Raw genomic sequence first — 11,010 nt, 5'->3', positions numbered from 1 at the left:
ATAAAAACCAATAATTAAGGACACAAATTGAAAACAACCATTGTAAAAATTATCGCATATAAATACTTAGGTGCAGGTACATGTACATGCACTTGATTGGTTTATATGTGGTATTTAAATGAGTGAGAGACAGGTAGCGACAGAGAAGTACGAAAAGTTCAGTTCGTTCATAGATTAATTACAGGTAGGCCAGTCCGTGGTGAATACAGGTAACAGCGCTCGTGGATTCGTAGGCTTGTGGATTTGTGCTCAATCAGATCATGTCATACTAATGTGGTTAAGGTTAACACTGAACATATAAGTGAATGGACATACCGGTAGCTAACTATAATCGTACACATATATTCATACGTTGATCAGAGATTTCATATATATATATATATATATATATATATATATATATATATATATATATATATATATATATATATATATATGGAAAAGTTAAACTTTATAACAGATTGACAGTTTACACTGCTACAGTATCATCTTACTCTCCATAATTCTCTTAAAGCAAGACCGAAACAGCATCCCCTTGGAATATATAGTTATTGTACATATCAGCGATATACTGCGACTTACATGCAGTGTTTAACCAGTCAATAAAAATTAAACCCAATACAATTGTATTGTTACTAATTATGTTGCTTCCACTGATCATGATTCCGACGTACAGATAGATAGATAGATAGATAGATAGATAGATAGAGACGGATAATTTATCAAGTTATATTAAGTTAACTGGGACAATTCAGGTGTGGCCTGATTTTAATAATATGAATTAGTTTTAAGACTTACGTTTTCTCATTGGTGTAAATAACGCAATTTTCTTGACGAGTTTACTTCTCTTGTTATATATTAAAATTACTTTTATTAAAAAAACGAAACTGTTCATGATGCAAATGTTGCATGTTGAATATCACTTCTACGAGTTACTTCCCTTTGTTTCTTTCTTACGTATAGTCCCTTTAATTTGATTGGGCTATTTCCGAGTAAAAGGCGGGGTTGTAGAACACATGGCGGACCAGTTAAAGTTTAATTGACAGCAAATTACCAACACTTGCTGGTTTGAAAGCTCAGAAGTAAGTATGAAAAGATGTGTGTGATTGAGTGCAGAGCATCCTTTGTACATATTTATGCAAAAACAGCGTGCACGTTGGTTATTCAGTGTCTTAAAAGATGAAAATCACAAGTGGGCACGAACAATGAATTGTTGAATGACAGACACAATGAGATGTCGATGTTGAAATTTAGCAATGGCATTTTTTTTTAATGCAACGTGTTCGAGACCAGTATGTGCTATTTAAATTTTAAAGTAGTAAAGGTTAGGTTTATTTTATCATACATGTTCTCCATCTTTTGACCCAGAAAGACGTAAATTGTGACTGGTTTCACAACAAGTCCCAGTTTTCGAGCTTACGCTATTCTTTAGAGTGCCCAGATCCATCACTACCACTTGAGAATATTTTGGCGTATATTGACTTGGAATAAAAATGAGAGTAGACCAGAATTACGGTGAATTATAGGCTTTACAAGCACACGATTTACCATTTAATCTCAGCATAAATTGTCATGCTTCCGCCACTCCCATTAATCTGGCAGTTATTTGTGTAAAAAATATTTTGTTGGTATTTGTAACATGTTTTTAATGAACGTAATGTTAGACCCAAGTGAGTTGGAGGTGGCCAAACGTGGCAGAAACAGAAGTGAATTGAGAATCAAAGACTCGGTAAATCAGAATTTAAGGGAACCGAAATGTAGAGCAATCCAGTATAGAGGATAAGGGATGGTGTTGATGATTTATTATAATAATAATAATGATAATAGAAGTCCATTATACTGCATAGCTGCTGTATTGAATTATTTACAACAGTATTGAATTTTGTGTAGCAGCTTTGATGGTAGCATAAACATTCCTGTCAGCAAGATTACTGTACAGAAGCGAGATATAATTAAATATTGTGCAGCAACCAGTTCTGTGCAGCAATCATCTGGTAGTTCAACAATGAAGACGGGTAAAGAGCAATTCAAGCATAAATGAGGCCTGTATTCAGAATCACTTCTTCCTTTGCGTAACCAACATCATTCTTTTTATATTATTTAAATCCCCATGTGGACAATTAATCTTTAGCTGCAGATCGCATAATGTAAGTTGTGTATATTTCATATCTGACAAAGTTCTTTTGGTTTAAAAAGCGGCATCAAGCCAAAAAACATTAAATTGTAATAGATTCTATCAAGTGAAAATGTAGAAATGGGAGTGCATTTATCAGACCACATATAACTGCATTAACAGTTGTGATAAAGTTTAAAACTTGAGTGTGCATTTATATTGCCGCTCTAATACACAATTCCTGTAGCTATCAAGTCTTCATTTGGATGATTTGGAGGCCACTTTTCTGCCATGTGTATTATCAAGTGGTAATATTTTCAGTGTCTGTTGGCCTTAACTTTAATAGGTTTAAGAGAGGTGTCCAGAACTGGTGGATAATTGTCTTCAGTGAAATGATTATCTATATCACTTCAGGGAATTGTTGCTGTCAGAGAAAATAATGACCATTGTGCAACTTTTATTCCATTTGCTATGTAACAAGAGACTTGTGATATGCTGTGAGACTGTACATACATATATTTGTTGTTTAATTTAAGAAAATTCATTCATTTATAAGTACCTGTTTTCACATCAAAATTTGTTCATTTTATACAATGTCTTTCACTGCGCTTTCTATACACTAAGATTTGCTTCATTAAGGAAATATCAGTCTGCGCAAAGGATCCTAAAGATCTGGACCACTCTAGTGGTCAGAGCGTCTGCCTCAGAAGCGGAAGGTCATGGGTTTGAACCCTGGCCAAGTCATACCAAAGACTTACAAAAATGTACTAATAATTGCCTCACTTGGCACTCAGCATTAAGAGGTTAGTGTTGGGACTGGTCTGCCTGCTGTCAAGATAATGTGACTGGGTGGGACATCATGCTACATGTCTGCGGCATGATGCCCCAGTTCTAGACATAACTATAAACTGCCACATTGCAGACATTGTAGCAATAAACCTATGTTAAAAATCCTAATCACACACTCCTATAGATCTGGCAACACAATTTAAAGGAACGAAGGAAAACTAGTACATAATGCTCTAGCAGTGTTTAAAAATTATAATCTTATTTGCTTTAACTGCTTTACAAAATAATTTTGAGTTCTGTGCTATATTTTATTTTCCTTTGACACATCACTGGAATAAATATTTTATCATGTGTTCAGGTAACTCGCATAAATATTTACAGGTTTGAAAATCTGGTTGACCTGAAACTAGCTGCACTGTGGAATTTTCTGCTCAGGATCATGCTCTCAATTAATTTTATGGCTTACTGATTACTACCACCATTTATTATGATAATATTATAAAAAAATACCCATTTTATTAATTGCTTTCCTTTCAAATTAATAAATAATGAATTAGATGACAAATTGTGTTTGCAAGTCTCTCTTGACATTTATTTGTCTTCAAAATAATCTTAATCTTCCTTGCTATCAATGTGACTTTAACTTTAAAATTACATTACACTGGTAGCACTTGCCTTGCAACTCAGCCAACTGCCATAAACCTCCAATGTTTTCATTTCCAGATATGGTTGCACTTGCCTTGCAACTCAGCCAACAAAATAATCTTAATCTTCCTTGCTATCAATGTGACTTTAACTTTAAAATTACATTACACTGGTAGCACTTGCCTTGCAACTCAGCCAACTGCCATAAACCTCCAATGTTTTCATTTCCAGATAGGGTTGCACTTGCCTTGCAACTCAACCAACTGCCATAAACCTCCAATGTTTTCATTTCCAGATAGGGTAGCACTTGCCTTGCAACTCAACCAACTGCCATAAACCTCCAATGTTTTCATTTCCAGATACGGTAGCACTTGCCTTGCAACTCAACCAACTGCCATAAACCTCCAATGTTTTCATTTCCAGATACGGTAGCACTTGCCTTGCAACTCAGCCAACTGCCATAAACCTCCAATGTTTTCATTTCCAGATACGGTAGCACTTGCCTTGCAACTCAACCAACTGCCATAAACCTCCAATGTTTTCATTTCCAGATAGGGTTGCACTTGCCTTGCAACTCAACCAACTGCCATAAACCTCCAATGTTTTCATTTCCAGATACGGTAGCACTTGCCTTGCAACTCAACCAACTGCCATAAACCTCCAATGTTTTCATTTCCAGATACGGTAGCACTTGCCTTGCAACTCAACCAACTGCCATAAACCTCCAATGTTTTCATTTCCAGATACGGTAGCACTTGCCTTGCAACTCAACCAACTGCCATAAACCTCCAATGTTTTCATTTCCAGATACGGTAGCACTTGCCTTGCAACTCAACCAACTGCCATAAACCTCCAATGTTTTCATTTCCAGATAGGGTTGCACTTGCCTTGCAACTCAACCAACTGCCATAAACCTCCAATGTTTTCATTTCCAGATACGGTAGCACTTGCCTTGCAACTCAACCAACTGCCATAAACCTCCAATGTTTTCATTTCCAGATACGGTAGCACTTGCCTTGCAACTCAACCAACTGCCATAAACCTCCAATGTTTTCATTTCCAGATACGGTAGCACTTGCCTTGCAACTCAACCAACTGCCATAAACCTCCAATGTTTTCATTTCCAGATAGGGTTGCACTTGCCTTGCAACTCAACCAACTGCCATAAACCTCCAATGTTTTCATTTCCAGATAGGGTTGCACTTGCCTTGCAACTCAACCAACTGCCATAAACCTCCAATGTTTTCATTTCCAGATATGGTAGCACTTGCCTTGCAACTCAACCAACTGCCATAAACCTCCAATGTTTTCATTTCTAGATACGGTAGCACTTGCCTTGCAACTCAACCAACTGCCATAAACCTCCAATGTTTTCATTTCCAGATATGGTTGCACTTGCCTTGCAACTCAGCCAACTGCCATAAACCTCCAATGTTTTTATTTCCAGATATGGTTGCACTTGCCTTGCAACTCAGCCAACAAAATAATCTTAATCTTCCTTGCTATCAATGTGACTTTAACTTTAAAATTACATTACACTGGTAGCACTTGCCTTGCAACTCAGCCAACTGCCATAAACCTCCAATGTTTTCATTTCCAGATAGGGTTGCACTTGCCTTGCAACTCAACCAACTGCCATAAACCTCCAATGTTTTCATTTCCAGATAGGGTAGCACTTGCCTTGCAACTCAACCAACTGCCATAAACCTCCAATGTTTTCATTTCCAGATACGGTAGCACTTGCCTTGCAACTCAACCAACTGCCATAAACCTCCAATGTTTTCATTTCCAGATACGGTAGCACTTGCCTTGCAACTCAGCCAACTGCCATAAACCTCCAATGTTTTCATTTCCAGATACGGTAGCACTTGCCTTGCAACTCAACCAACTGCCATAAACCTCCAATGTTTTCATTTCCAGATAGGGTTGCACTTGCCTTGCAACTCAACCAACTGCCATAAACCTCCAATGTTTTCATTTCCAGATACGGTAGCACTTGCCTTGCAACTCAACCAACTGCCATAAACCTCCAATGTTTTCATTTCCAGATACGGTAGCACTTGCCTTGCAACTCAACCAACTGCCATAAACCTCCAATGTTTTCATTTCCAGATACGGTAGCACTTGCCTTGCAACTCAACCAACTGCCATAAACCTCCAATGTTTTCATTTCCAGATAGGGTTGCACTTGCCTTGCAACTCAACCAACTGCCATAAACCTCCAATGTTTTCATTTCCAGATAGGGTTGCACTTGCCTTGCAACTCAACCAACTGCCATAAACCTCCAATGTTTTCATTTCCAGATATGGTAGCACTTGCCTTGCAACTCAACCAACTGCCATAAACCTCCAATGTTTTCATTTCTAGATACGGTAGCACTTGCCTTGCAACTCAACCAACTGCCATAAACCTCCAATGTTTTCATTTCCAGATATGGTTGCACTTGCCTTGCAACTCAGCCAACTGCCATAAACCTCCAATGTTTTCATTTCCAGATATGGTTGCACTTGCCTTGCAACTCAGCGAACAAAATAATCTTAATCTTCCTTGCTATCAATGTGACTTTAACTTTAAAATTACATTACACTGGTAGCACTTGCCTTGCAACTCAGCCAACTGCCATAAACCTCCAATGTTTTCATTTCCAGATAGGGTTGCACTTGCCTTGCAACTCAACCAACTGCCATAAACCTCCAATGTTTTCATTTCCAGATAGGGTAGCACTTGCCTTGCAACTCAACCAACTGCCATAAACCTCCAATGTTTTCATTTCCAGATACGGTAGCACTTGCCTTGCAACTCAACCAACTGCCATAAACCTCCAATGTTTTCATTTCCAGATACGGTAGCACTTGCCTTGCAACTCAGCCAACTGCCATAAACCTCCAATGTTTTCATTTCCAGATACGGTAGCACTTGCCTTGCAACTCAACCAACTGCCATAAACCTCCAATGTTTTCATTTCCAGATAGGGTTGCACTTGCCTTGCAACTCAACCAACTGCCATAAACCTCCAATGTTTTCATTTCCAGATACGGTAGCACTTGCCTTGCAACTCAACCAACTGCCATAAACCTCCAATGTTTTCATTTCCAGATACAGTAGCACTTGCCTTGCAACTCAACCAACTGCCATAAACCTCCAATGTTTTCATTTCCAGATACGGTAGCACTTGCCTTGCAACTCAACCAACTGCCATAAACCTCCAATGTTTTCATTTCCAGATAGGGTTGCACTTGCCTTGCAACTCAACCAACTGCCATAAACCTCCAATGTTTTCATTTCCAGATAGGGTTGCACTTGCCTTGCAACTCAACCAACTGCCATAAACCTCCAATGTTTTCATTTCCAGATATGGTAGCACTTGCCTTGCAACTCAACCAACTGCCATAAACCTCCAATGTTTTCATTTCTAGATACGGTAGCACTTGCCTTGCAACTCAACCAACTGCCATAAACCTCCAATGTTTTCATTTCCAGATATGGTTGCACTTGCCTTGCAACTCAGCCAACTGCCATAAACCTCCAATGTTTTCATTTCCAGATATGGTAGCACTTGCCTTGCAACTCAACCAACTGCCATAAACCTCCAATGTTTTCATTTCCAGATACGGTAGCACTTGCCTTGCAACTCAACCAACTGCCATAAACCTCCAATGTTTTCATTTCCAGATACGGTAGCACTTGCCTTGCAACTCAGCCAACTGCCATAAAACCTCCAAAGTTTTAATTTCCAGATACATTGTTTTCAAATGGATATTCATTGTCATCTTGCAGCTTTTATCACCGTTAGTGACTTGAGTCTATTGCTAGTGCTAATACAGAAGTGGATGGTCAGTCATTATATAAACGTTTTAAGCATATTTTTTAAATTATATTTCCTTAATGAAAGAGCATTTCCACAGGGCACTTAAAATGGCCTGATAGTCAGCCAGCACGCTCTCCTGTCTTTATGGTTGGTATAGAATTTGATCTTGTAACTACTTGAATTTGTTCATGAACAAATGCATTTTGGTTTTAGCCTGGTTCACATAATATTTTGGATAGGTAATGGAACAGTTACCTTGCAGGGCTAGATCCATGGATGGATGGATCATTTAATGGGGGGGTACACAACAATTTATTGGGTCAAAGGAAAATTGTAGTACATAATGTGTTTGTAGTGGTAAAATTTAAATGGGGTAACCTTATTTGCTTTGACTGTTTTATCACGTAACTTTGAGATATGTACTGTACTATTATATTTTCCTTGAACACTTACATTGTTGCAGTAAATGTTTAGGCTAAACATGTAAAATCCTAATGCACCCCAAATCTTGACCCTGTGCATCTCCTGGATAATTTTTTTTGTAAGATAAAATCGTAAAAAGACCAAAACATTTCATTAGTGGATGTTCACCCATGTCTCTCATGCATAACTTTGATGTCAGTCCTATGGATCATACCTCAAATGTATGCTGAGGTGAGAACCTTCATATGTGGTGAGGTTAGGACCACCTCAGCTGTGTGTGAAGCAAGGATTGACAGAGAAGTTACAAATGGATCAAACTTAGTCCTAGAGTTAATCCACTCATAGAAATAGCCAATGTGGTCTGAATAGAATTGGGGTTTCTTTTTCATGGAGAAACAAAGTATATGATTTTTCTGTAAAGTGCTCTACCATCATACATCCGAGGCATATGTTTGTCCCACAGAAATGGCAGAGGTTGTTCCAAATATCGTGTCTCTGTTGGCGCAAGCAGTTGCCAAAGTGCAGGAGGTGATAAAACTGTAAGATGAGAATAAATATCTATTTTCAAACACTGTATGTGGCAATAAAAACACTCAGAGTCAGGAGCATTGCACTGTATGGTGTTGAAATGTTGTTGGTGTAAAACATTTTTTTAGGTTAAAGTCTCCCATTCAGGGAGCAAAATTTTTATGAGGTTGACAAAAAGGGACTTAATTTATGTGAATGCAAAGTTTTTCATTTAATTACTGATTGGTTAGTTCAGAAAGAAAAGTAATTCAGAAAAAGTTATTTATTATAATAAATGCTGGTAGATAATGAGTGTACACTAAAGTTCAATCAGACCAAGATCCATTTTGAAGCTCATTTCAGGTCAACCAGAAGCTCATTTCAGGTCAACCAGATAATGTTTTTGTATGTTAGTTGAGTACAAGATAAAACTTGGCAGTAATATAAGTGTTAATGAAACAGATGATTGTACAGTACAGATCACAAAAATGATTGTACAGTAAAGATCACAAACATGATAGCACAGTAAAGATCACAAACATAACACAGTACATATCACAAATATGATAGTACAGTACAGATATGAATATTATAACACATTTCAGATATGATAGTACAGTGCAGATCACAAACTTCAGTTTGTGAAGCTGTTGCAACCAAGATTATCTCATTTGTATAGCACTATTAGTGTATTATTATATTGTCACCACTCTAGATGTAAGTTAGAGTGCCCCCCTTGGATGTGTGAAGTTGTGGGTTCGAACCCAGGTCAAGTCATACGAAAGACTTTAAAAATTGTACAGACAGCTGCCTCACTTAGTGCTCAGCATTAAGAGGTTAGTTAGTACTGGTTGGCCTATTGTCAGGATATTGTGACTGGGTGGGACATCATGCTACATGGCCATGGCATGATGCCCCAGTGCTAGACTTCACTGTAAACTGCCACACTGTGGACATTGTAGTAATATGGTTGAAAAATTGTTAAAGCTACATTGAAAGTCCAAATCACACACACACACACACACACACATAGCGTACTATTATCTCCTGCCATTGGGATCCCATTTGCAATACTGAAGAGCATGCACCCTAGTAGAGGTCCTCCCTTCAGGAGGTACACTTGAGTCAGATATGTTGGCATAGTACCACATCATCTCTGCATATTCTTCATTGTGATGGATGCCACTCTCTTGTGATGGGTTGGATGTTCTCACTGAGTTTTCATTGCACATATTTTGCCAAATATGTAGATCACGTTGATTTTAAAATATTTGAGATGAGAATATGGAATCTTCCATTTTAAAATAGGTGACTTGAGAGTAGCTTTGGCTGCTTGATTTATCCTTTCATTACCCTTAGTAGCACTGATTAGGCAGCTAACTGTACAGATTACTTTTTCCTGCTATGGGAATATTATATATGAACAGAGCTCCTGAAAGTATGTTTCAACAAACTCGTGTATGATAAGGCCAAAAAAAAAAATATGTGGTTCTGGTTACTGTAATTTCATTGGTAAAATTGGAAGCATTATCCGATATCACTAGATGGCAGCTCCAACCTTATCTCTGTCTTTTGGATTGTCTGCATACCAGGACATAGTCAAAGGCTCTGATTTCATTGAATTTGTTTTTGTTGAGGTCTTTTTAAATTTACTAAGATGAAACATTATTTTGGAAGGTTTTCACAATCCTTTAAGAGCTGAGCTCTCAAAAAGGAATAACACTGGAACTGGTTTTCTAAAATTGCTGCTCTTTCTGAAATACACATAAATATGTTGACAGGGTAAATACAATTGTTAAAAAAGTAAGATCATTTTGAAATGATAAATAGAAGCACAATTTTTACATTTGTCTTGGCCAACATGACCTGAAAAGTTGAATGGTAATACATTACCATTATTGCTTTCTTTATTCTTGAATGTTTGCATACATCCATAAATTGTCATTGTTTCAGCTGTGACTCTCAATATACCTATGGAGACTAAACATGCAACATTGTTTTATTCATCTCCAGAACTGGATTTCTGTGACCTACTTTCTGAGTTTATTAGAGATGAAATAAAATGGTTACAAGGCTCTAATTATGGGATCTGTTCACTTATTGCCACCAAAGTCATAGTGTGGATCATTGGTCCAGCTAAAGGCCCACAGGTAATTTTTGTGTGACCGGAGCTCATACAGAAAGTCAGGTCTATAATTATGGTACAATTACTGTATGGCCCTCAATCTTTGGTTCACATTGCTTGTGGTGTTAAAGATATTAGACCATCCTGATGTGAATGCATCTTGGGGCAGACATGTTTGGTGCCAAAACTGATTCAGTGGGCATGTGTAATTAGTATTGCTTGAGAATTCCAACTTTTGTCAAAAGCTGGAGAATCTTTTAAGTTTTTGCTTGTTAACTCATTCAGCCCAAATCTGGTCTGTAGGCGTGATGAGGCTATACCCTACTTCCAAGCTCTGCAGCATCAACGTCATTTAAGATACACCAAAGTGGGTGGTATTACAAAAAAAGCAGACAGATATAGCTCTACAATGATACCAAATCTGGACATTAAAGTTGCACTACAAAATACAGAGGGAAAAACCTAATTTTTTGGACCTTTTTTTTCCCACCCAAAATTTGATAGTGGTCATAATCCAATTTTCTGTCCAGATTTTAGACCTTTTGGCCTCAGATCTAAGGCAGACTGGTCTGAACTGCACACACAGGTGAACCTTTGCA

At 37.8% G+C, this 11,010-nt stretch overlaps 1 protein-coding gene across 4 annotated transcripts in view; it reads left to right on the top strand.

Annotated features, from left to right (window-relative positions):
- Positions 1 to 994: 994 nt before the first annotated feature.
- The window catches only part of LOC149781286 (uncharacterized), a 283,358-nt gene continuing 273,342 nt past the window's right edge, over positions 995 to 11,010 (top strand). For all 4 annotated transcript variants that reach the window (XM_089935370.1, XM_089935369.1, XM_089935371.1 and 1 more), the window contains exon 1: positions 995 to 1,082. The gene's annotated coding sequence lies outside the window, so the exon portion shown is untranslated. The remainder of the gene's footprint in view (positions 1,083 to 11,010) is intronic.

The sequence above is a fragment of the Sinohyriopsis cumingii genome, chromosome 15 (assembly GCF_028554795.1).
Source record: "Sinohyriopsis cumingii isolate HCF-2022 chromosome 15, ASM2855479v2, whole genome shotgun sequence".
In the NCBI taxonomy this organism is placed as follows: domain Eukaryota; kingdom Metazoa; phylum Mollusca; class Bivalvia; order Unionida; family Unionidae; genus Sinohyriopsis; species Sinohyriopsis cumingii.
This window is presented reverse-complemented; position numbering and strand designations above follow the sequence as displayed.